This window comes from Nyctereutes procyonoides, unplaced genomic scaffold (genome assembly GCF_905146905.1).
Source record: "Nyctereutes procyonoides isolate TBG_1078 unplaced genomic scaffold, NYPRO_anot_genome, whole genome shotgun sequence".
Lineage (NCBI taxonomy): Eukaryota > Metazoa > Chordata > Mammalia > Carnivora > Canidae > Nyctereutes > Nyctereutes procyonoides.
The window spans coordinates 24,395,044-24,421,932 of NW_026575041.1; the positions used below are offsets into that span (position 1 = coordinate 24,395,044).

Sequence of the window (26,889 nt, forward strand, 5' to 3'; positions counted from 1 at the left end):
GTAAAAACTTATCAAACTTTACTTGTAAACTTGATAAATTTTATAATTTATAAGTTGTACTTCACTACAGCCAATTTAAAAAAATGAAAGGGTTCTCAGCATTTTCCCCCAACGGAGAAACATAGTTCAGTCCTATATTTATTTATTTCTTGTTAATAAATTAATTTTCTTGTTTAGTTCAAATTTCACCTGTTTGCATTAACCAAAATTAATTATTACATTTTTTAAAAAGTCAAGTGTAAAAGAGTGGAAAACTGGTTAATAGTCATTTCAAAAATTGATTAGTAAATGGGAGGGAAAACATGTATGTACTATATATTTAACTTCCTTCTTCTATCAATCATTACATGTTCCCTATGCCTCAGCCGGTGCCCAATTTGGTTAGGTTTCTTTGCCTGGTAGGTTGCATCAAAATTTCATACTAAAAATATCTGAGTCTTAGTGGTCTTGCCTGTATTGGAACGATATGAAATTCCTATTAATTTACCTTCAAATATGTAAGCATTAAGACAAGCTTCAGAGAATTCCTTGGGTTTCAAATATACTCCTTTATGTCATTTTAAAGCAATTGATTTCTAGTTCCAATATATGTGTGTTTCTGGGTCTCTTTCTATTAATTTTTCTTTTCTTTTTCTTAACATTTTATTGAATCATATTGACATACACAAAATTGAACATATTTCATGTGTACAATTTGGTGAGTATGGACATACACATATAACCATGAAACCGTAACAGGAAGTAATAGATATACCATGACCTGCAAAAGTCCCCTGTGTCCCTTTATTGTTGTTGCTGCTGTTTTGTGGTAAGAACACCTAATATGAGAGGCACCTGGGTGGCTCAGTAGATTGAACATCCAACTCTTGATTTTGGTTTGGGTTGTGATCTCAGGGTTATGAGATCAAGCCCTGTGTGGGGCTCTGCACTCAGTGATCAGTGGGGAGTCTGCATCTCCCCTTTTCTGTCTCCCTCTGTCCCTCTCCCCTGCTGTCTCTCTCTCTTTCTCTAATATAAATAAAGTAAATCTTTTAAAAAAAAGAGAAGTGTACCATTCTGGTGAGTGATGTCAATAATGGCAAAGATTATGTATGTGGGAATATACGAGAAACCTCTTATTTTTTGATGACCAATTGACTAAATAAAGTCCCATAACTTGGGTAAGTAGAAAAAAAAACACGTAAGTTGAAATAATACCTGAGGCAACACTCACTAAATAGCTTCCTGAATATCTCAGTCTGGGTAATTAATACTAGGATTCTGATTTTCAAAATTCCAAGGATTTATTTTTTCTTTCATCTCTGTCTTCTCTTTGAAACCCTAAATCACTTAACTCATTTCAAAAATTCACAAAAGCCTGCAGGAGAAAGAATCAAATCAAATTAATGTTTCACCAGCAAATTTTTGTGAAAAACTTGCTGTAAACCATACCTTTTGTGCAATGCCACTATTTAATTTCTGTTACTCATTTGGGGTCTTCTTGAAACCCAGAAGAATTAATAAAATTATTTCTAATATAGAACAATAGTCCCTCATAGAAAAGACATCCTAATACAATAATCCACAGACTAGCAATAAGCAGTAACATAATTAAAAATACAAAATGTGTTCTGCATCATGTTATAGTGATTTTTATTCTAATAGTTAAATTTCAATTCAGAGTGACCTGAAATTCTTCTTAAATGTAGGGCAATGGTTCTCGGCCAGGGATAACTCTGCCCCTCCATGGGACAGATATCTGGAGATAATTTTAATTGTCACAACTTGCAAATGTGAGGGGGATGAAGGGAGATGGTTACTGGCATCAAATGGGTAGAGATCAGGACTGGTGTTAAACATTCTACAATGCATCCCAAACAAAAAAAATTAAAAGGCCTTAAATGCCAATAGTGCCATGTTAAACATCCCAATCTAGGATGATAAAAGGAAATAGCATCAATTGCACCAGTGATATTCTACTTCAGAAAATTTCTTTTTTCTAGACCTTGCACTTGCACAGAAAATTAAAGTATAAAACAGAATTTATTTTAAAGTAGGATATAATGTGTAACACAATTAAAGATGACTTTAAAAATTACTAGTATAGAGCAGCCCCGGTGGCTCAGTGGTTTAGCACCGCCTTCGGTGGGGGGTGTGATCCTGGAGACCCAGGATCGAGTACATCAGGTTTCGTGCATGGAGCCTGCTTCTCCCTCTGCCTGTGTCTCTGTCTCTGTCTGTCTGTCTGTCTCTCTCTCTTTCTGTGTCTGTCATGAATAAATAAATAAATAAATATTTTTTAAAAAAATTACTAGTATATAAATAATTACTACCATATAAAATTAAAATTTCTGTATTTAAGAGAAAGTAAGTATAAAAGATAATATATAGAATTCGACCCTTAAGATCTTTATAGATTTTTTCATGAATTTACCTCAATTTAAACAAATTGTATTATCAAATGAATAATTTTAAATTTCATTTTATTATGTATGTCCCTAAGAGACCTCATGTACGTTATTCTTTTAAAATATTTTATTTATTTCTTTAACACAGAGTGAGGGCACAAGCAGGGGAAGTAGCAAAGGAGCAGGGAGTCCAATGTGGGGCTCCACCCAGGGCTCCAGGATCATGACCTGAGCTCAAGGCAGATGCTCAACCTACTGAGCCACCAGGTCCTCCACAAAGTACTTAAAAGAGTCATTAATATTCATAGGCTTTTATGATAGAACAATCATTATTTTTTAAAGATCTTTATGAAAATATTGGGTAGGTAAGAAGTTATCTAAAAATATGACTGGAGCACTTCTCTATTATACCCTGACAAAACTTTTCTTCCAGTTTCAGAGGACCTAACATCTCCAAAGAAATTCTTCCACCATACAATAAAACAATTGCTGGTTTGAATTGAATGCTCACACTGCCACCTTTTCAATATGCATCCTTCATGCCTCTGAAATAGAAGAAAAAAGGATACTCTACTTGGGATATTTATCCAGATGATCAACAGGAAATTGGATTTGATTCTACACAATGAGGAATATATTGTATCTAAAGGATATTGTCCAGCACTGTGAGATCAACTCTTAAAAGTATTTGAAGTTTACAGCAATTAAATACAGAAATGACTCTCAAGGGCTCAGACCTTTTCAAGAATAAAGTTTTGGTCACTCAGGCTTATAAAGAATCTTGGCAAGATAAAATTATGGTTGAAAGGGCAGCTCAGTGGTTTAGCACCACCTTCAGCCCAGGGTGTGATCCTGGAGACCCAGGGAGCCATGCAGGCTCCCTGCATGGAGGCGGTTTCTCCCTCTGCCTGTGTGTCTCTGACTTCTCTCTCTCTCTCTCTCTCTCTCTCTCTCTCTCTCTCTCCCGTCTCTCTCTGTGTGTGTGTGTGTCTCTCTCTGTCTCTCTCTTTCTCTCTCTCCCCTTTTGTTTCTCATGAATAAATAAATAAAATCTTTTAAAAAATCATGGTTGAGAGCAAAGGTAATATGAAGTAGATAATGAAATGAGAAAGTTACAAACAAAAACTGCAGTTTTATGGCCAGTTACAAAAACAAAGGGTATAGTAAAAGCTTTTATTTTCTACATTTTCCTCTTTCCTCATTTCATTTCCTCTATTTTATACAGTGTTATGTAATGACTGTGGTTATTTCTATAGCTTATTCCATAGGGTACAGGTTATCCAGTTGGGGTTTTGACTGAACAGAGAAGAATGCATGTAATAAACAGGTTCCATGTCTAAAGATTTTAGTATCTCCTTTTGGAGTGACAATGAACATATTTATGTTTGCATCAGGGAGATGTTTGCATCATGTAATATAAGAGCTTGTAGATGTTGGTAGTTCCAGAAGGTTATGCATGGGAAGCTATATCCATGTATATGCATGAGAAATATCACAGAAGTGGACCATGGTGAATATGATGAATTGACAAACATAAAATATGGAGTTCAGAAGTAAGGCAGGGGATACACTTTGGCTGTTTTGGTTGTTACTGATAGCTTTCCAAATGAGAAGGCAGTGTTCTCAGATTGCAAAAATAGCTCCCTTGAGCTATTTTTACCTGTTTGCTTTTTTTTTTTTTGACTTGGTGTAATAGTTAATTTTATATGTCAACCTGTTTGGGTCATGGAAAACCCAGACATTTTGTTAAATAGCATTCTGGATGTATCTGTGAGGATACTTGTGGATGAGATTAGTATTTGAATTGATAGACTGGGTAAAGCAAATTGCCCTTTCTAATGTCAGTGGGCCTCATCTAATCAGTTGAAGACCTTAAAAGTACAAAAGTCAGTCATTCCTGAAGGAGAGAGAGTTCCTCCTGCCTAGCTGTGATCGTGGCTTTTTCCTGACTTCAAACTTGAACCATGAAAACATTGGCTCTTCCTGGGTCTTGAACCTGCCAGCTTGCGAACTAAAACTGTGCCATCGGCTTTTCTAGGTCTACAGGTTGCTGGCTCACCCTAAAGATCTTGGGACTTGTCAACCTACCTAATTGTGTGAGCTAATTCTGTTATAAATCTCTCTCTCTCCACACACACACACACACACACACACACCTATATATACATCCTAATTGCTTATCGATTCTGTTTTTCTGGAGAACATCCAACATTCTTGGATTCAGAATCTATAAAGAACACATCAAAATCAACACCCCAAAAATAAATGATCCAGGTAAGAAATGGGCAGAAAATATGAATAGACATTTCTCCAAAGACTAACAGACACATAAAAAAATGTTCAACATCACTCATCATCAGGGAAATATAAATCAATGCCACAATGAGATGTCACCTCAAACTCTGCAAGATGGCTAAAATTAACAACTAAGAAAGAATTTGTGCTAGCAAGGATGTGGAGAAAGGGAAACTCTTTTGCACTGTTGGTGGGAATGCAAACTGGTGCAGACACTCTAGAAAACAGTATGGAAGTTTCTCAAAAAGTTAGAAACCAAATTACCCTCTGACCCAACAATTGCACGACCAAGTGTTTATTTATCCAAAGGACACAAAAATGCTAATTTGAAGGAGCATGTGCACCCCAGTGTTTATAACAACACTGTCAACAATAGCCAAGTTATGGAAAGAGCCACATGTCCATCGACCAATTAATGAATGAAGAAGGTGTGATATATATAATTGAATAATTCAGCCATCAAAAAGAATGAGATCTTGCCATTTTCATAAATGTAGATGGTGCTAGAACATAAAGACTCCTAACTCTGGGAAACGAACTAGGGGTGGTGGAAGGGGAGGAGGGCGGGGGATGGGGTGACTGGGTGACGGGCACTGAGGGGGGCACTTGACGGGATGAGCACTGGGTGTTATTCTGTATGTTGGCAAATTGAACACCAATAAAAAATAAATTTATTATAAAAAAAACAACCAAAAAATGTAGATGGAGCTAGAGTGTATTATACTAAGTGAAATAAATCAGTTAGAGAAGACGAATACCATATGATTTCACTCATATGTGGAATTTAAGAAACAAAATAGATGAACATAGGGGATGGGAAGGAAAACTAAAATAAGCTAAAAGCAGAGAGGGAGGCAAAACATAAGAGATTCTGAACTATAAAGAACAAACTGAAGGTTGCTATAGGAGAGGAAGATGGGGGGATGCATTAAATGAGTAATGGGCACTAAGAAGGGCAGTGTTGGGATGAGCACTGGCTGTTATATTTAAGTGATGAATCACCAAATTCAACCCTGGAAGTCAATACTACACTATATATTAACTAACTTGAGTTTAAGTAAAATAATAATGATAATAATAATAGAAATTTTTAAAGGCAAATTTAATTTTTTATCAGCACTTCCAATACTTTTTTAGGCAGTTTAGTAATCTATCGTTAATCTTTTTTTAAAAGAAGATTTTATTTATTTATTTATGACAGACAGAGAGAGAGAGAGAGAGAGGCAGAGACACAGACAGAAGGAGAAGCAGGCTCCATGCAAGGAGCCTGATGCTGGACTCAATCCTGGGACCCCAGTATCACACCCTGATCTAAAGGCAGACGCTCAACCACTGAGCCACTCAGGTGTCCCTATCATTAATCTTTTTATGCATAAACTAGACAGAATAGATTCTCTTCTGTGAAACTTAACTCTGGATGACTTAAATGAATGTCTAAAATTGTCTTCTTTCCACCCTTAGGCTTGATTAAATGTTTAGTTAATTGATTGTATGCTTTTATGTTGGAAATAATACTCCCTGATAATTTTGAGGTTTTGTCCCATTTCTCCCTTTCTTCTAGTCCTATTATACATATGGTTCTACTAGGATAGTAATGTTTTGATCTTTCTTTTCTTTTCTCTTTTCTTCTCTTTTCTTTTTTTCTTTCTTTTTTCTTTTCTTTCTTTCTTTCTTTCTTTTTCTTTCTTTCTTTCTTCTTTCTTTCTTCACTTTTCTTTCTGTCTTGTTTTGGATGGGTTCTATACCTGTGTTTCTGAGTCAATTGTTTTTCTCTTCTGCAGTACATAATCTGCTATAAATCAATCCAGTGAAATTTTCATTTCATATATTTATTTGTCATTTGGAAGTTCCATTTGTTTCTTCAACTAAATATATCAATTGTCTCACTCTGATATTCGTAATTTTCTTTAAATCTTTGAGCATATTTGTTAGAACTATTTGAAATTCTTTGACTTCTAGTTTAATTGTTTTATTCACATTAACATTGTGTTGTAGAGTGAATAATATTATCTTCTCTTAAGAGTACTAACTTTGTTAGGGGGCATTTAAAATTATGAGGATCAGCTTGGTCACTATATTGGCTCAGTTATGAAATAAACATTACTGTAGAAGGTGCAAACTACTAAGATCTCTGGCTATCCACTGAACGTCTCAGGTATTCATGATGGGTTCTCCAATTTCATGGGCTAGAAGTTGAACATCTCCTGACCTTGACTGTGTTCTGATAATTACTGATGTTGTTCTTTGCCAAGCCTTGCTGAATTTCACAATTTACAGACACTGGTTTTCCCTCAATGAAAGAATCAAGAGAAAACGTATGCCAATTTCTTCTATGCTGTGTCTATGTTATTCTCCCCACTAAATTACTGCATATCACAAATTCAGTGGACTACCTATTCCTTCCCCACAATTACCAACCTCTCCCTCCTATATTGACTGTTTTCCTTTTTTTAAGATTTATTTATTTATTCATGAGAGACACACAGCGAGAGGCAGAGACACAGGCAGAGGGAGAAGCAGGATCCCCACAGGGAGCCAGATGTGGGACTTGATTCCAGATCTCAGGATCACACCCTGAGCCAAAAGCAGATGGTCAACTGCTGATCCACCCAGGCATCCCTATTGCCTGTTTTCTATAATAAAATCTGTAATTATTTTTCCAACTTACGGTATTTGCCTTCTAAGATTGTATAATATTTTCCCCCAGAAAGATGCCTTTATGTTAAATTTTTATTGACTTTGTTTACTTTTTTATGAGCCTTAGATTTTGAATTTTACAAAATCTCCTTTCTAAAATAACTAAAATTGTCAATTTGTTTTAATATATTTTACTTCCTTTTTTATATTATGTATTTGATTTAAAACTTTTCCTGATATTCTTTGTGAGACATGAACCCAATTTATTTTCCCAAGATTACTAATTGCCTTCTTCAACACCATTTATTAAACACTTTGTTATCCATCCCTAAGTATGAGAAACTCCTTTTTTTGTAAATTTATTTTTTATTAGTGTTCAATTTGCCAACATATAGAATAACACCCAGTCCTCATCCCGTCAAGTACCCCCTCAGTGCCCGTCACCCAGTCACCCTCGCCCCCCTCCCACCTTCCATCCCCCCACCCCTAGTTTGTTTCCCAGAGTTAGGAGTCTCTCAAGTTCTGTCTCCCCTTCTGATATTTCCCACTCATTTTTTTCTCCTTTCCCCATTATTCCCTGTCATTATTTTTTATATTCCCCAAATAAATGAGACCATATAATGTTTGTCCTTCTCCGATTGACTTATTTCACTCAGCATAATACCCTCCAGTTCCATCCACGTTGAAGCAAATGGTGGGTATTTGTCGTTTCTAATGGCTGAGGAATATTCCATTGTATACATAAACCACATCTTCTTTATCCATTCATCTTTCGATGGACACCGAGGCTCCTTCCACAGTTTGGCTATTGTGGACATGGCTGCTAGAAACATCGGGGTGCAGGTGTCCCGGCGTTTCATTGCATCTGTATCTTTGGGGTAAATCCCCAGCAGTGCAATTGCTGGGTCATAGGGCAGGTCTATTTTTAACTCTTTGAGGAACCTCCACACAGTTTTCCAGAGTGGCTGCACCAGTTCACATTCCCACCAACAGTGTAAGAGGGTTCCCTTTTCTCCGCATCCTCTCCAACATTTGTTGTTTCCTGCCTTGTTAATTTTCCCCATTCTCACTGGTGTGAGGTGGTATCTCATGGTGGTTTTGATTTGTATTTCCCTGATGGCAAGTGATGCAGAGCATTTTCTCATGTGCGTGTTGGCCATGTCTCTGTCTTCCTCTGTGAGATTTCTCTTCATGACTTTTGCCCATTTCAGGATTGGATTGTTTGTTTCTTTGCTGTTGAGTTTAAGAAGTTCTTTATAGATCTTGGAAACTAGCCCTTTATCTGATATGTCATTTGCAAATATCTTCTCCCATTCTGTAGGTTGTCTTTGAGTTTTGTTGACTGTATCCTTTGCTGTGCAAAAGCTTCTTATCTTGATGAAGTCCCAATAGTTCATTTTTGCTTTTGTTTCTTTTGCCTTCATGGATGTATCTTGCAAGAAGTTACTGTGGCCAAGTTCAAAAAGGGTGTTGCCTGTGTTCTCCTCTAGGATTTTGATGGACTCTTGTCTCACATTTAGATCTTTCATCCATTTTGAGTTTATCTTTGTGTACGGTGCAAGAGAGTGGTCTAGTTTCATTCTTCTGCATGTGGATGTCCAATTTTCCCAGCACGATTTATTGAAGAGACTGTCTTTCTTCCAGTGGATAGTCTTTCCTCCTTTGTCGAATATTCGTTGACCATAAAGTTGAGGGTCCACTTCTGGGTTCTCTATTCTGTTCCATTGATCTATGTGTCTGTTTTTGTGCCAGTACCACACTGTCTTGATGACCACAGCTTTGCAGTACAACCTGAAATCTGGTATTGTGATGCCCCCAGCTGTGGTTTTCTTTTTTAACATTCCCCTGGATATTGGGAGTCTTTTCTGATTCCACACAAATCTTAAGATAATTTGTTCCAACTCTCTGAAGAAATCCACTGTATTTTGATAGGGATTGTATTAAATGTGTAAATTCCCCTATGTAGCATTGACATTTTCACAATATTAATTCTTCCAATCCATGAGCATGGAATATTTTTCCATCTCTTTGTGTCTTCCTCAATTTCTTTCAGAAGTGTTGTATAGTTTTTAGGGTATAGATCCTTTACCTCTTTGGTTAGGTTTATTCCTAGGGATCATATGCTTTTGGGTGCAATTGTAGATGGGATTGACTCCTTAATTTCTCTTTCTTCAGTCTCATTGTCAGTGTATAGAAATGCCACTGACTTCTGGGCATTGATTTTGTAACCTGCCACACTGCCAAATTGCTGTATGAGTTCTAGCAATCTTGGGGTGGAGGCTTTGGGTTTTCTATGTAGAGTATCATGTCATCGGCGAAGAGGGAGAGTTTGACTTCTTCTTTGCCAATTGGAATGCCTTCAATGTCTTTTTGTTGTCTGATTGCTGAGGCTAGGACTTCCAGTACTATGTTGAATAGCAGTGGTGAGAGTGGACATCCCTGTCTTGTTCCTGATCTTCGGGGAAAGGCTCCCAGTGCTTCCCCATTGAGAATGATATTTGCTGTGGGCTTTTCATAGATGGCTTTTAAGATGTTGAGGAATGTTCCCTCTATCCCTACGCTCTGAAGAGTTTTGATCAGGAATGGATGCTGTATTTTGTCAAATGCTTTCTCTGCATCTTTTGAGAGGATCATATGGTTCTTGTTTTTTTTCTCTTGCTGATATGATGAATCACATTGATTGTTTTATTAGTGTTGAACCAGCCTTGCATCCTGGGGATAAATCCTTTTTGGTCATGGTGAATAATGTTCTTAATGTATTGTTGTATCCTATTGGCTAGTATCTTGTTGAGAATTTTTGCATCCATGTTCATCAGGGATATCGGTCTATAATTCTTTGGTTTTGGAATTAAGGTGATGCTGGCCTCATAGAACGAATTTGGAAGTACTCCATCTCTCTCTATCTTTCCAAACAGCTTTAGTAGAATAGGTATGGTTTCTTCTTTAAATGTTTGATAGAATTCCCCAGGGAAGCCATCTGGCCCTGGAGTTTTGTGTCTTGGGAGGTTTTTGATGCCTGCTTCAATTTCCTCCTTGGTTATTGGCCTGTTCAGGTTTTATATTTCTTCCTGTTCCAGTTTTGGTAGTTCTTGGCTTTCCAGGAATGCGTCCATTTCTTCTAGATTGCCTAATTTATTGGTATAGGCTGTTCATAATATGTTTTTAAAATCGTTTGTATTTCCTTGGTGTTGGTAGTGATCTCTCCTTTCTCATTCATGATTTTATTAATTTGAGTCTTCTGTCTCTTCTTTTTAATAAGGCTGGCTAATGGTTTATCTATCTTATTAATTCTTTCAAAGAACCAACTCCTGGTTTTGTTGATCTGTTCCACAGTTCTTCTGGTCTCGATTTCGTTGAGTTCTGCTCGAATCTTTATTAACTCTCTTCTTCTGTTGGGTGTAGGATCTATTTGCTGTTTTTTCTCTAGCTCCCTTAGTGTAAGGTTAGCTTTTGTATTTGAGTTGTTTCCAGGTTTTGAGGGAGGCTTGTATTGCAATGTATTTCCCCCTCAGGACTGCTTTTGCTGTATCCCAAGGATTTTGAACGGTTGTATCTTCATTCTCATTAGTTTCCGTGAATCTTTTCAATTCTTCCTTAATTTCCTGGTTGACCCTTTCATTTTTTAGCAGGGTGGTCCTTAACCTCCACATGTTTGAAATCCTTCCAAACCTCTTCTTGTGATTCAGTTCTAATTTCAAGGCATTATGGTTTGAGAATATGCAAGGGATGATCCCAATCTTTTGCTATCAGTTAAGACCTCATTTGTGGCCCAGTATTGATGTATTCTGGAGAAAATTCCATGTGCACTTGAGAAGAGTGTGTATCCAGTTGAGTTTGGATGTAAAGTTCTGTAGCTATCTGTGAAATCCATCTGGTCCAGTGTATCATTTAAAGCTCTCGTTTCTTTGGAGATGTGCTTAGAAGACCTATCGAGGGTAGAAAGTGCTGCATTGAAGTCACCAAGTATGAGTGTCACGTGGAAGGCGGTGCAGCAGTTCTTCACAGAGCACTGTATGGAGGCCCCGACATTCTCGTTGTCGAGGCTGCACACTAGCGCCCACCCACTGCTGGGGATGTGAGACACCTTCTTGATGGGTTCCATCTTCTTGGGGCTGCCAATGCTCACCTCAGGGATCCACAGAGCACAGCTGACATGGACCTACTTGGTGCCACTGCGGGTATTCTTCATGGCTCCACCTTTCTTGGGACACAGCAAACACTTTGGCTGAACCCCCAGGGCACATGTTCGGCAGAGCGAACTGCCCCCCGGGAGCTTGCGGATTCCGTAGCAGGCCTGGTGCACAGGTGTTGCATTTGTCACAGAACACCATGTCATTGCCGTCCTCACCGTCAGGTGACTGGCACACATCACAGACAACATCGTCATATTTGATCCCCAGGCCTTCCTCAGTCTCTATAGCATGATGTATTGTCCTAGCACCGCTGCCCAAATTCCCCTCGGACCCTTTCCATGGTGTATCCATCTAATCCAGGCAGTCCCATCTCCTTGAATTCCTCATTCGTCAGCTCCAGCCACCCAGCATCCCTGTCGTTGAGGTCGTAATGACACACACCGTCGCCCAGCGTCCGGATATCGACAAAGCCCAACTGCGGAGGCCCGGAGCCCGGCGACACAACGCATTTCTTGGGCCTGGTGAACATGAGGGATCTCTCTTCAGACACGACCCTGGCCGCCGGCTGAGGGATGGTCCCAGGGCTCGCTGGCACCTGAACCCCCTTTCCCCTCTCCTGTGTCCAGGGATCTGCCCACACACAGTGCTCCTCTGGGTTCAGCCCACAGGAGTCCTGCAGCTTCGCGGCGGCGGTCGGGTCGGTCCTAAACGCCTCTGCAGGTTCTCGATCTTCATGTCCGGAGCACGACCCTGCCCTGTGCTGGGATCGGGAATTCTGTGACCAAGGAGTGGGCAGGCTGCCCCGTGGTCAGAATCCTCAGTGCTGCGGGAAGGCGCCCCCGTTTCGTGGTCGCCCTGGGAAACAGCCCAGCAGGCAGCCTCTGTCCCAGGAAGCCGTCCCGCGCGGAAGGCGGCGCCAACCCACAAACCAACGCCTGCGGACGCCCGCGAGAACGGCCCCGGGACGGCGACGGGCTCCGGGCCGTTCCCGGACGGGGCGCGGGGGGCCCGGCGTCCCCGCCTCCCGAGCTCCCCGCGCGGGCCCCACCGGGAGGGGGAGGTGACGCCTCGGCCGCCGCCGCCCCATCCCCACCCGGAGCGGCCCCGCTCCAACGCCCCACGCGGGCTGCAAAGGTCGGCCCCGGGGCCCCGGCGGCTGCCCCCGTGCCGCGGAGGCTCGGTCCTGGGGCTCCCCCCGCCCCTTCCCCGCCGCCCTCGGCCGCCTGCGCACCTATCGAGAAACGTCTCTTTAATTCTACTTAACGCCCGCAGTTCTGTGCTCTGACTTTCTCAATCTAGACTGTAAGTTCCTAGATAAATAGTAATTTATTCTATGTAATACACTCTAGGTATTTATCCTGAATAATATGTAGTAAATAGAAATCTCTCAATAATTACTCACCAAAAAATAAAAGCTTTCGTATTTATTTATATACACAAGAAAGTAATCTATTATTAGCCCAAGTATCGTTCATTAATTCTAAAACATGACAGTAACATAGAATTACGAACTCTCAGGATGCCCGGGTGGCTCAGCGGTTGAGCGCCTGCCTTTGGCTCAGGAGGGACCCCAGAGTCCCAGGATCGAGTCCCACGTCGGGCTCCCTGCATGGAGCCTGCTTCTCCCTCTGCCTGTGTCTCTGCCCCCCCCCCTCTCTTTCTGTGTCTCTCAATAAATAAATAATATCTTTAAAAAAATTGTACTTAAATGCTTCCGTGACTGAATCCTTGAGGAATGCAATTGCCTGGGCATGCCATGAGGTATAAAATCATTATACAACAGCCACCAAGATAACAGCTATTTTCAGATGTCCTTTACTCAGAGATTTAATGTGTAAACAATTCTGCTGCTTAAATTTATAAGATACTGTAGTTAATTCCCAAAGAAATGGAAGACCGTTATTAAGGATTTTAGAGATTGGATTTTAATCTGTCTCTTTTCTTTCTTTTCTCTCAATATGTGAAATGTATGCATATGTAGTATTCTCACATGCATAAATGTGTGTGGTACATGTGTGCATTCACACATGCATGGGTAAGAGAAAGAGAGAGAAAGAAAAAATATATATGATTATTTTATTTTTGATATAGGCTAAACAGGAGGATAAAATTTGGGGAAAATGCTAGTTTGCTCAAAAGAGATAATGGTAATATAACTGTCTCCTCTTAATCACCACATTATCACCAGTCGTCTTTATCTCCTGGATCTTATTTTTCCAACCTAAAAGTACTGTTAACTGTACTTTTCACTATAAGGATCTTTTATTAACACATTAAAGCAATTGGTAAGTTAACTGCGTGAAACACAACTGCATTCATGGAAGGACCTCACACAAAATTACAAGTAAATGCTTTAATTCAGTATTAATGAGAGCTCCTGGAATGACAGGATGTGGTATCAGCCAGAGGTAAATAGAATTCTAGCCAAACAAGAGCTGTGAGCACACTTTAATCAGATTGAGAGTTTATTCTCCAACTGAGATTCATATGTTTAAAAGTTGATATATACTGGAAACTTTCAACAGAGCAGACTGGAATGAGCACTGAGATTTGAGCTGTTGAGTTTGTTGCTGTCATTACTTTAAGGGATAAAGAGAGGTAGGAAGATGTAAAAATATTTTTCTTGGTTCTTTTAGTTCAAACAGAGCAATAAGTTTTCAGACAATTTTTTTTCTGCCTTACATTTGGACTCTTCCTTGACACTTGAGGCTTTTATTTTTTTGCTGGTGATTCAGCCAAATCCATGTAGCATATACACTTAAAGGTCAACAACAAATTATTGAAATACATGGTCATTTTCATACATATTTTAGGATTTGTATTCCAGTACATTTTCTTTATCTTATATAAAATGTGATTAGTAAAATTTTCCACTTATCTTTGAGTGAACCAATTTCTTTGTCTTTGGTTAGAACTCTTTATAAAGGAAAAAGGGGAAAATGTCTCCTATGAAAATCATTATAAAATTATGAGTAAAATTGTTTGAAAAGAAACCTTAGATATCCTCTGCTCAAAGGGATTGTAAAAAGTTCAAATTTGCAGTGAAGTTATGGCTTCCATCATGCTACTAGAGGAGAATAAATCTCACCCTTGGTATCAATGTATCTAAGTATTTGAAGTTGACATTTTGAGGTAACTCCTGTCAGTAGCTGCCATCTATATTCAGAGTTCCTCATACCAGAGTATGAATTTGCTCCTACTGGCACTTTGTTTCTATGCTTACCTTATGACACAGAAGATCAGCTGGGAGAATGAGAAAAGATTCTTCCACTTGAACACAAACCCACTCAACTCAATTTATCCAGCAAATACCCCAGGCCCTGATATGCCCATAGAATAACACGAAAATGAGGGACTTATTTATATCTCTTCATATCTTATTGAGTCCCTTATCTTGTTGATCTATTAATTGTAGTACTATCTTTTCCACATGAAAATTTTCTCTAACTTAAATTGTGTAACATTGTGGAATTACTCCTGAGTTCCAGTGGACCAGATTGGTGGCAACTATTTTTAAGGGGCCTATGTTGCAGCATGAGTGGTTCCACTAAAGGATATGCATGACATCTTTCCATAGCAAAACATATTTGAAGAAAATAAGAACATTTAAGATCTGAAACATGAGAGCATTAAGGATATTGATGTTTTGTTTAGCATTTCTGGCTCTTCAGATGTCTTTTAAAAAATAGGGTAAAAAGTGGAACATATGTTGTATGGGCCCATCAGTCAATTAAATTGTTTGCTGCTTTAATTTGAGCTTAATGTTATTCTGTTTATATAAATTGAAAATTGTGGGTTATAAAAATTATGTTAACCATATGGATAATTTTGTACTTAATCCTATGACATCTGTCTGTACCTTATACTTGTATGGAAGGGTATGAAAGAGGGAAGCTACTTATTAAAGCCCTTTAGGCCATGTTCAATGTAATTATGTCAGGGATCATTACGATTTACATAGAGTGTATGTAAGTATATACATACGTAACACCTGGTGCTTCTTGAGGTTAACTAAATGTGGTAAAAATATACTGGGAGTTTTCTTGGAAGTATAGTATAATTTTTTACCTATCTTTATTTTCATCTTATAAAGAAATAAAGAAATAACAGTCACAATAATATTTAAATCTTTAGAAAATTAATACCAACAGAACCAAATCCTATCTTCTTTTTCAAATATTTTGCAATCAGGCACCACCACTTATGCCAACAATAACAATAAATAGTAATGAATTTTGGCATTTCCAATCAACGTTGCATGACTGATTTAAACTCTGCAACTGCATGAGTAAGTATTCCTGGTATTCACCCAGAAGATCACAGAAAGGTCTAGTCTAGTTGAAAAACCCCTTTTTATTGCCAATAGGTAAGAGAAAGATTTGGGAGTCTAATTACCTTCATCTTTACATTTCTTGATCAAACACAGGTTCCAAATCAAGGCTTTGCCATTAATTTCAAAAGCTTTAATGAGAAAATGCTAGTAAGTTTTACAATCTATGCTTCATATTCTTTGCATTACCTTAGATGAATCAGCACCTGCAGCCATAGGAAGATTTTTAGGACATTCTGACAGAGAAAAAGAAATAATGAAAACCAAAATAAGAACTGGACTACAGTAGAAGAATTTATTTAGTGATTGTTCTCCTCTTGCAGTAGTTTCTATTATTCATTTGCTGATCAAAATATTTAGGCTGGGGTTCAACTCCTTGCTTAAACATAATTTCAAGGAAGAAAAGAAATTCTATTGAATCAGGGATTTATCACTGGCAAAGAATTTAAAAAATAAAATGAAAATAAAAAGAACTGGGGGTCTACCAAACCCTTGGGCAAAGCTACACTCGATGTTACTCTGTCTAACCTTGGTTCAGATTATTTGAATATCAACTCCCTTATAATATGGCCTTCTGAGATGACAAAATGAAGTCATAGACTCAAGCTAATCTCACCAAAGATTCAACCTATTTCTTCACTTGCTTTTAATATCTACTTATTTTTGCAAATTTTTGGGCCTTGGCTCCACAATCTTTTTTTTTTAATTTTAAGATTTTATTTATTATTCATGAGTGTCACAGAGAGAGAGGCAGAGACACAAGCAGAGGGAGAAGCAGGTTCCCTGCAGGGAGCCCGATGTGGGACTCGATCCCAGGACCCCGGGATCATGACCTGAGCTGAAGGCAGACACTCAACTCATGAGGTGCCCAGGCGTCCTGTCTCCACATACTTATCTAGACTCGTAACTCTGATATTTCAGGAGTTTTTTTATATACCTAATTACTTGACATTTAGTCATCAAATTTCTGCACAGCTTTTCATTTAGTCAACACCTTGATCACTTTATCTTCAGTTTCCTTAGGCAAGAACTCTTCACTTGAGGTCATATTGAAACCTTATCCTGACAGAATCCTAATGCTTCTGCTTTATCAAAAAAAATTTTAGTTCCACCAGAAACTCCCATTTGGTGTGGGGAGAAGAATTTGATGTTATTTTATTTTTTTATTATTCCTAAAATTTCAAATATGTACTGGAAATAATGTAAAATACAATATGAAAAATAAATATTTCCTACAACTCATAAATAAATTAGATTCAACATTGGACAGCATGAAGAAATGTTTACTACTTTTTTGTATGAATATGGCTCTAAGCTTCTTGTGACCAGGCCATCCATGATTATAATGAAAAATATGTCTTCAGGTAATTCTGCTTATTGGAAAACATTGTTTTCTATCTAGTATTACCATACCAGTAGCTTAGGAGAAAAGGGAACTTCTGCCATATTAAGGACTTCTCTTTTTCTGGATTGTTTGTCACTTTTTTTGACTTTAAATCATGATAACTAACCTGAAAAATAAAGACTCTTAAAGCTTTATCTTATTTTAGTACACAAATCAATTTACATTTTTTACAAGAGTTTTCAATACCATTATTTATTTTTATTTTTTAAGATTTTATTTATTTATTTATTTATTAGAGAGAGAGCACAAACAGGAGTGGCAGGCAGAGGGAGGGGGAGAAGCAGTCTTCCTGTCAAGTCTCCCAACATGGGGCTCCAATCCAGACCGTGGGATCACGACCTGAGCACAAGGCAGATGCTTAACTGACTGAGCCGCCCATGTGCCCAATAGCTTTAATTTTAAAAGTAAGATGATTAGATATTAATATACTATAATAAACTATGTTAAAAACTATATTCCTCAAACTTGTTATTTTGACCTTTATATTGTTCACTTATACTAGTTATGCAGTTGGGCACAAGACTCTTCAATTATGCATAAATGGTTCTTAAATTTAGCTTGTATAGTTCATTCTACATATGATTTTTTTTCTTTTACTTTTATCTTTGATACACTTACCTTGACAATTACTAGATATAAAAATAACACCTTACTTGTTATCATGATTCCCTGGTTTTTACACTTTCACAATGGCTACTGAATTATACATAGGAAGAAAAAAAATGCAAAAATGACCTAAAAGGATCAACCTCAAATTAATTTTATGCAACTTCGAGTAGGCCTTGGGAAGGAAGCACCTTGGCTTTTAAATTAGTCTTTAGTTCCCTAAAAGAGTCATTAGAAAACTGAGACAAAGCATTCATATATCCTCAACTCCACTACTTTTTTTTTAAGACTTTATTTATTTATTCTGTGAGACACAGAGAGAGAGGCAAAGACATAGTCAGAGGGAGAAGCAGGCTCCATGCAGGGAGCCTGATGTGGGACTCGATCCCGGGTGTCCAGGATCACGCCCTGGGTAAAAGACAGGTGCTCAACCGCTGAGCCATCCAGGAGTCCCTCAGCTCCACTACTTAAAATCTCCACAGATTCCTCCTCACAAAATTTATGGAGATGATAGAAGACATCTAACACAAACTTTTACAACTTCAAACTTATTCCTATTATTTTATTCATGCTCTCTTCTTTTTCTCCTTTCTGATCTTCATTGTAAACTCTTTAAAAACTATTCTGGATTCACTCTATTCCTATTGAACATTCATCTCTGCCATTATGTATCATATCTAAATCTTTGCTTTCATTATCTTTAAATTTTTTTCCTTTTAAAATCCCTGAATTCATTTTTGTTGGTTGTTTGTTTTTCCACATAATTTCCTACAAAGTTACAAAATGGAGTTTTAGAAAACATCAGCTTAACATTTTCAATGCCAAGAGCCTCTTTTATGGCAATATTGCAAATCAGATATCCTAAAATGTACCTGTACAAAATACATAAAAATGTCAGAACACATACTGTTAACAATTCCTTTAAATGTGTGGGTGAAAGATTGCTAGAACTCATACAGCAATTTGGCAGTGTGGCAAGATACAAAATCAATGCCCAGAAACCAGTGGCATTCCTAGACACTAACAATGAGACTGAAGAAACAGAAATTAAGGAGTCAATCCCACCTACAATTGCACTCAAAAGCATAAGATCCCTAGGAATAAACCTAACCAAAGAGGTAAAGGATCTATACCCTAAAAACTATAGAACACTTCTGAAAGAAATTGAGGAAGACACAGAGATGGAAAAATATTCCATGCTCATGGATTGGAAAAATTAATACTGTGAAAATGTCAATGCTACATCGGGGAATTTACACATTTAATGCAATCCCTATCAAAATACGATTGACTTTCTTCAGAAAGTTGGAACAAATTATCTCAAGATTTGTGTGGAATCAGAAAGGATCCTGAATAGCCAGGGGAATATTAAAAAAGAAAACCATAGCTGGGGGCATCACAATGCTGGATTTCAGGTTGTACTACAAAGCTGTGGTCATCAAGACAGTGTGGTACTGGCACAAAAACAGACACATAGATCAATGGAACAGAATAGAGAACCCAGAAGTGGACCCTCAACTTTATGGTCAACTAATATTCGACAAAGGAGGAAAGACTCTCCACTGGAAAAAAGACAGTCTCTTCAATAAATGGTGCTGGGAAAATTGGACATCCACGTGCAGAAGAATGAAACTGGACCACTCTCTTGCACCAGACACAAAGATAAATTCAAAATGGATGAAGATCTAAGTGTGAGACAAGAGGACAGCCTTGGTGGCTCAGTGGTTTAGCGCCGCCTTCAGCCTAGGGTGTAATCCTGGAGACCAGGGATCAAGTCCCATGTCAGGCTCCCTGCATTGAGCCTGCTTCTCCCTCTGCCTGTGTCTCTGCCTCTCTCTCTCTCTCTCTCTCTCTCTCTCTCTGTCTCTCATGCATAAATAAAAAAAATCTTTAAAAAATAAATAAATGTGAGACAGGATTCTATCAAAATCCTAGAGGAGAACACAGGCAACACCCTCTTTGAACTTGGCCACAGTAACTTCTTGCAAGATACATCCACGAAGGCAAGAGAAACAAAAGCAAAAATGAACTATTGGGACTTAATCAAGATAAGAAGCTTTTGCACAGCAAAGGATACAGTCAACAAAACTAGAAGACAACCTACAGGATGGGAGAAGATATTTGCAAATGACGTATCAGATAAAGGGCTAGTTTCCAAGATCTACAAAGAACTTATTAAACTCAACATCAAAGAAACAAACAATCCAATCCTGAAATGGGCAAAAGAAATGAAAAGAAATCTCACAGAGGAAGGCATAGATATGGCCAAAAATCACATGAGAAAATGCTCCGCATCACTTGCCATCAGGGAAATACAAATCCAAACCACAATGAGATCCCACCTCACACCAGTGAGAATGGGGAAAATTAACAAGGCAGGAAACCACAAATGTTGGAGAGGATGTGGAAAAGGGGAACCCTCCTGCACTGTTGGTGGGAATGTAAACTGGTGCAGCCACTCTGGAAAACTGTGTGGAGGTTCCTCAAAGAGTTAAAAATAGATCTGCCCGACAACCCAGCAATCTTTGGAATTTACCCCAAAGATACAGATGCAGTGAAACACCGAGGCACCTGCACCCCGATGTTTATAGCAGCAATGTCCACAGTAGCCAAACTGTGGAAGGAGCCTCGGTGTCCATCGAAAGATGAATGGATAAAGAAGATGTGGCCTATGTATACAATGGAATATTCCTCAGCCATTAGAAAGACAAATAACATTTGCTTCAACATGTTGGAGCTGGAGGGTATTTTGCTGAGTGAAGTAAGTCAATCAGAGAAGGACAAACATTATATGGTCTCATTCATTTGGGGAATATAAAAAATAGTGAAAAGGAATAAAGGGGAAAGGAGAAAAAATGAGTGGGAAATATCAGAAAGGGAGACAGAACATGAGAGACTCCTAACTCTGGGAAACGAACAAGGGAGGTGGGCGGGGGGTGGTGGTGACTGGGTGACAGGCACTGAGGGGGGTACCAGATGGGATGAGCACTGGGTGTTATGCTATATGTTGGCAAATTAAACTCCTAAATAAATAAATAAATAAATAAATAAATAAATAAATAAATAGGTGATCTGACAAGAACATATCTCTTCTAAAGCCAGAAGATTTATAGGTGCCTAAGACTAAGAAGTCAGCAGGCAGCAGAGTTATTCATACTTAACCAAGAGCCTAAAGCTTGTTTTAATGATCTCTGGAACCTAAGGCTTACTAAAGAAAAGCTTGAGTCTGCATAAGGCAAAACATCTGACCTTAGACTAAGGAGGTGTCTGAAGATCAGATATTTACTCACTCACACAAGAAAGAAACAAACAAGCAACCAACTAAATTCATAATAATAAATCACAAGCTAGCAGAAAGTAAAAAAAAAATCATATATTGTGTCAAATGTGACTCTGAATGGTTAGGTGAAAAATTATAAAAGTTTATTCTAAAGATGTTGAATTACACATTAGTTGGAAGCTGGAATTCATTCCTTTCCTGGTTCTGAGAAAAGAAAACAAAACAAATAAACAAATATCTATAACAATGTAAATTAGACATATTGATAGTGCCTCCAAAATGTAGGTAGAAATTCACTGGTAAATTAAAATGGTAATCCCATAAACTTACTTTCAAGTATAAGGGGAAATAATATTATTTTAGACACCCTAGAGCAGAACAAACTTAAAATGCAGAAATTCATTTATGTCACTTCTGAAGCATATACTTCAGTAAGCAGAAAAGTAAAAAAATCTTTACCAAAAGGAAATTTTGAGAAGTAAGACAGAGTTGCATGGAATGGTAAACACGTGGATTAATCCTCACAAGTACTGACCATATAACATAATAATTATAACTGTATCAATTATAATACTATATTATTTTATATTATTACTATTACTTATTTGTTGTTACCTAACTCATCATTGCAAACTTTAGCAAGCTAAAGTACAGTAATGATTTGTTGTTTTTTATAATGTTCTGCGTCAGGAATTTTAGGGTGGTTCATTTGGGCATCTCTAACTCAAGTTCTCTCATGAGGTTGCAGTTCGATGCTTGGGGGGCTATATCTTAGGAAGGATTTGTTTCCAAGATGTTTTATTCAGATTGTTGGCATATTTGTTCCTATCCAGTGGGTCCCTCCACTGTGCTGCTTGATAGCACATAGACAGCGGCAGCTGGCTACTCCAACAATAAGGAATTCAGAAACCAAGGCAGAGTATGCAAGCCTTTTATAACCCGGGCTAGGAAATCAGACACAATCAAATCTATTGTTTCCTATTTGCTACAAGACTACAATAAAATTCTTAAAATTGGTGAAAAATACTGTTTTATGAACATTCAAGACTAGGAAGATGTCAGTCTTTCCCAATTCACTAAAACATCTCACTTGGGTCTTGTGTGTATTTTGAATAGTAATGTGAAATGCATCCAAGAGTACAGACTATCTGAGAGATCCTTGGAGAAATAGAATGTGTGTGAAAAATTATCCTAACATATCAATTACATCAAAAGAAACACTGTGGAATCTATAAATCATCCAATGCAACTTATAAGGACAGAGCTGATAAACAAACCCACTCATACATGAAAACTTGAGCCACATCAGAGTTGGTTGTGGAGACTAGTGGGGAGATGATGGACTTTTCAACAAATGAAAGAATAAGAATGAAATCCTTTCAATCAATCATTCAATCAATCCATCCATCCATCCATCCACCCTTGCTTAACACAAAAGATCAATTACAGGATGAATAAGGATTTACATGTGAAAGACAACCAAAAGTTTTTAAATTATAGTATAGGAAAATATCTTTATTAACTTTGTGTAAAGTAGTTCTTAAACTCTAAAGAGTGGAAAATATTAAAAAGAAATAAATAATTACATGGAGATTAACAACATCAAAATTTATAGTGATTGTTCCTCAGAGGCTACCATAAAGAAAGGAAGAGTAGAAAACACAAACTGGAAGCTTGACACTAATATAAGTGACAAGCTATTAATACTCAAAATATATTTTAAAACATTACAGTTAATAAGAAAATAGCAACTCAATAGTAAAATGGATAAAATATTTCATGGCATAACAGAATAAAAATAGAAAAATGCCAGCAACTGTATGAGAAAATCTCAGCCTTGCTAAAATAAAATGGAGATGCTAAGGAGAAATTATATAATAACATAAAACATAATTGAACATATGTAATTTACTTATAAGAAAGTATGTTGCTACAACTTTAAATATTTATTTTTATCTGGTTAAGTTGAAAATATTAATACTTGGCAACTGAATTTAAGAGAGAAACTTTCTAGAAAAGAAAGTTTAGTGCATGTGTACATGAGATAAGATGTTAATAGAGGGATTTAGGTAATAGAAAACAATCCCAATATAACAAAAGTGATCATCTCAATATACTGGATATATAAAATATAGTACTTTCATACAATGGATATTATGCTACAATCTGAATTATAGCTATGTGCATCAACCTTGCTATGTCTGGCAAAGATAATGCTTAATAAAAAATGAATATCAGAAACATAAAAGGGATAAATGGATACATGGTAAAATTGATAATAAAAACAAGAAAACTATAAAATAACATTTCATAAGGTTGTCACTTCAACGACAGGAGTCAGAGGTATGAGACTAAGTCAGGGCAAATGAGAAATTTTAGGGCTATAATTTTTCCACATTCTAAATTTCCAGTTTAATTCATTGGATATTTGTGTTGTTGTTTTGTGTGTGTGTGTGTGTGTGTGTGTGTGTGTGATTTTGCTTTATTGCTTACCTATACACACAGAGACACATATGCATATACACATACATATATGTAATCTGCCATATAGTAACGGTCTAGTAATAATAAACACAGTTTAATATACGAAACATAAAATAATGATGCTGCTGCTCATTCTTTTCCTTGATTACTTTGTCCTGCAATCTCGTTTATGGTGACATGATGGCAGAATCAATATTGAGATAGTTGTGGGTTAGATTCTATGCTTTGCCATTTACATGAACATAAACAGTAGCTAGACCTCTCTGACTTTCAAAATCTCTAGCAAATGGGTCTAAATTAACCTACTTTGCACTTGATCCATATTTGAATTATTACATTGAATCCTTGTCTATTATGTTATTTGAGTTTTTCCTAGATTAAATGTTAAATGCTCAAAAGTACTGTAAATTTAATAATCATTGTAGTTTCATAGCAAATGGCAGTGTATTACACATAAATGATAGTTTGCTTTTGTTGAATGAATGAATGAATGAATGAATGAATAGGTACATAAGTAAAAGAATACATAGAGTTTAGTAAAAATATAGGCAGTGAATAAGTTCCTCCAGAGGTTGATGAGGAAGAAAAGAAACAAGTTAAGAAACTTTAAATATCAGATATATGTAAAAAATAAAATTCAATAATTAAATATTATTAGTTAACCTATCACAAAAAATATTTTCAAAAGGACAGTGGCACACACACACACAAGAAGATCCCATAAAGATAGCACACTCTATCTAAGCTGTTTAGAAGTTGTTTATTGTTATTAAGTCACAGTCATATTTTATCAGCTTGTTTGTTGTAAATTTGTTTCATAAGAGTAAGTCTCCTCTTTTTTCTTTGGGCAGTGTAAAAGTTCAATTACTGAATGTGATAAATTCAAAAAAATCCCTAGGCTAGTGTTTTTCTAACATGTACCTCAGAATCAAATGTGGTACCAGATCAAATACAAATTCCTCAGCTATGTGAGATAGGTAATGAATCTGAATTTGCTGCTAGATTCCTAGCACTTATATTTTTAACAAGTCCCACATTCTAAAGATGAGTTATATTTTTGGTGAATTCAACAAGATGCCAGTACTCAATTTTTTTTAATATGAAGCTTAACCTATTTCTCAGCTTTTAACTATAAACATCTGTATCAAAATTGTTAAGGAACACCAAGGAAATAATGTTCACATCTCCCTCATCCTCAAATATCTGAGACTTTGAAGGTCTTTACTTACCCTTGTATTTCCCACTGTTTTATTTATTTTTTATAACTTGGAGGAGTTGAAAGTTGAACTTAGACTCATAGCTATGTGTACAATGAATGGACAGATATATAAGGCCTAAATAAATTATACCATTATTTTATATTTAACAAATTATAAGAATAATTATTCTTCATTCCATTTCATTCCTATCTGCATAGATTCATGGAAGTAAGATGATTTCTATTTCTATTATCAACTATTTTGCTCCTTTAATAAACAGGCCGTGTGCTATTAGAATGTCACAGAAAAAGTAGATTAGCAAAACTTTAAACTTCAGGAAAAAACAGATTCATTTTGTGTCAATCATACAAAGGAGAACAAGAACATTGGAGTAATGGTCAAGAATTATTATAGAAGCAAATGCCTATTAGTGATATTATTTAATATTCTTTTACTATTGCCCTTGGTTGGGCTCCATGCTCAACATTGGTTGGGCTCCATGCTCAGGGGGGAGCCTGGTTCTCCCTCTCCCTCTGCCTGCCACTCAGCCTAGTTGTCAAATAAATAAAATCTTTAAGAAAAATATTCTCTTACTATTGAAAAGTAGTTACTGAAACAAATTAGTGAAAAAATAGACAAATATGTTAATATGCAACTTTGCAAAGAGTTTTTGTCTATTATTCTATAATTATTTTATGAAAATTATATTATTTGAACCTTTTCTAGTAGCACAGGCAGATAAATAATAAAAATGATAAAAAATAATAATATTAGGTTACTGGATGGGTATATTAGATCATGTCACTATTAAAAACATCAACAACAAAAATAGGTAAAACAACAACCACAATAAAACCTTCCTAAACTATATAGTTTCCTTAAACGACTGATTCTGTATCTTAGAAAAATGAAAAAAAATGGTAAGAATCAATGAGACGTTAGAGAAGCCAAAATCAATGAAGAAATAATTTGTTGTTTTAGGGCCAAGACACTAATTATCATTATGGTAAGAACCATTCCCATTTACTGAAAATTATTTGAACCTAGGTTCTCTGTTTAATGTCACTGACATGTATATTAGTTGACTTGAAAATCAGAGTCAGTTGAAGAAAAAGCAGCAACTTAATTACAAAGCTTCCATCACTGATGCATCCTAATCTCAGATAATCAGAACAGTAAATTCTGATTAAAATTTCCCCTTGCTTCACCTCAGTGTGTCTATGTTGAAGATGAAAACCTCATCTGTCTCATGTTGATTTTAGAATAAATTGTCTTAGACATATGGTCACCACTGTTACTGCTTCAGTATGAAAGAAATGAAAGGTATTACAAAGCCATGTAAAAATAAAGTCAAAGTAAACAGTTGATAATTTCTCTGTGCACTTAAGTCAATTTGGATTATTTATAGTTAAAAACCCATTTTGGGCCTGATCCACCTAAGTGGTTTCTGAATGGAGACTATCTTTTTGTCTAACAGCCCAAAGAAGAATCCATGTTAATCCCAGTAGCTAATGTTCAATTATTCACTTCATTTTAGCTTTAAATACCTCATATGTTCTGCGGCCATCTCTGCTTCTTGATCTCATCAAAAACAAAACTCTTCCTTGAGCCACTCATAAAGAGCTTCCAGTTAAAAGTCTTAAATGAAATTCTCATGAATCTACTTTGTTTCCAGATTCTCCATTCCATAATGAAAGCAGAGTTTTGTCATAGGCTAAATATGGAAACAGAAGATATTTCATTAGACAGCGTGAAAGGCCGTACTTGTACCAAGTTTACAGCAAGCCTTTATACACCTTATTTTGTAAACAATATACCCAATACCACAAGTCTTGAACATTTATGTTAAATTTAATAATTTAATTCCCTCACTTTAAACTACTAATGAGTAACATTTTGGGGATAAAATACTAATCATTGGGATCTATGATTCAATGTATTTCCATAGAAATAGTAGATAAGAGATGCAGTGCCAATTTTAAATTACACTGTAATAGTTGCCTCCTGACCAGGAAGCACACTTGGTCTTTCATTCTCCAGCTCCTGTTCCTGCTTCTAGTTAAATCTTTCTCCAGTGTCACTTTGGTCTCCTGGACTCAACACAATACCTGTGAATTCTGGAGGTGTCAGCAT

General features: G+C 36.9%; 1 pseudogene; it reads right to left on the reverse strand.

Moving 5' to 3' along the window:
• Window positions 1-4,564: 4,564 nt before the first annotated feature.
• On the reverse strand, window positions 4,565-26,889 carry LOC129506615 (protein Jade-1-like; annotated as a pseudogene).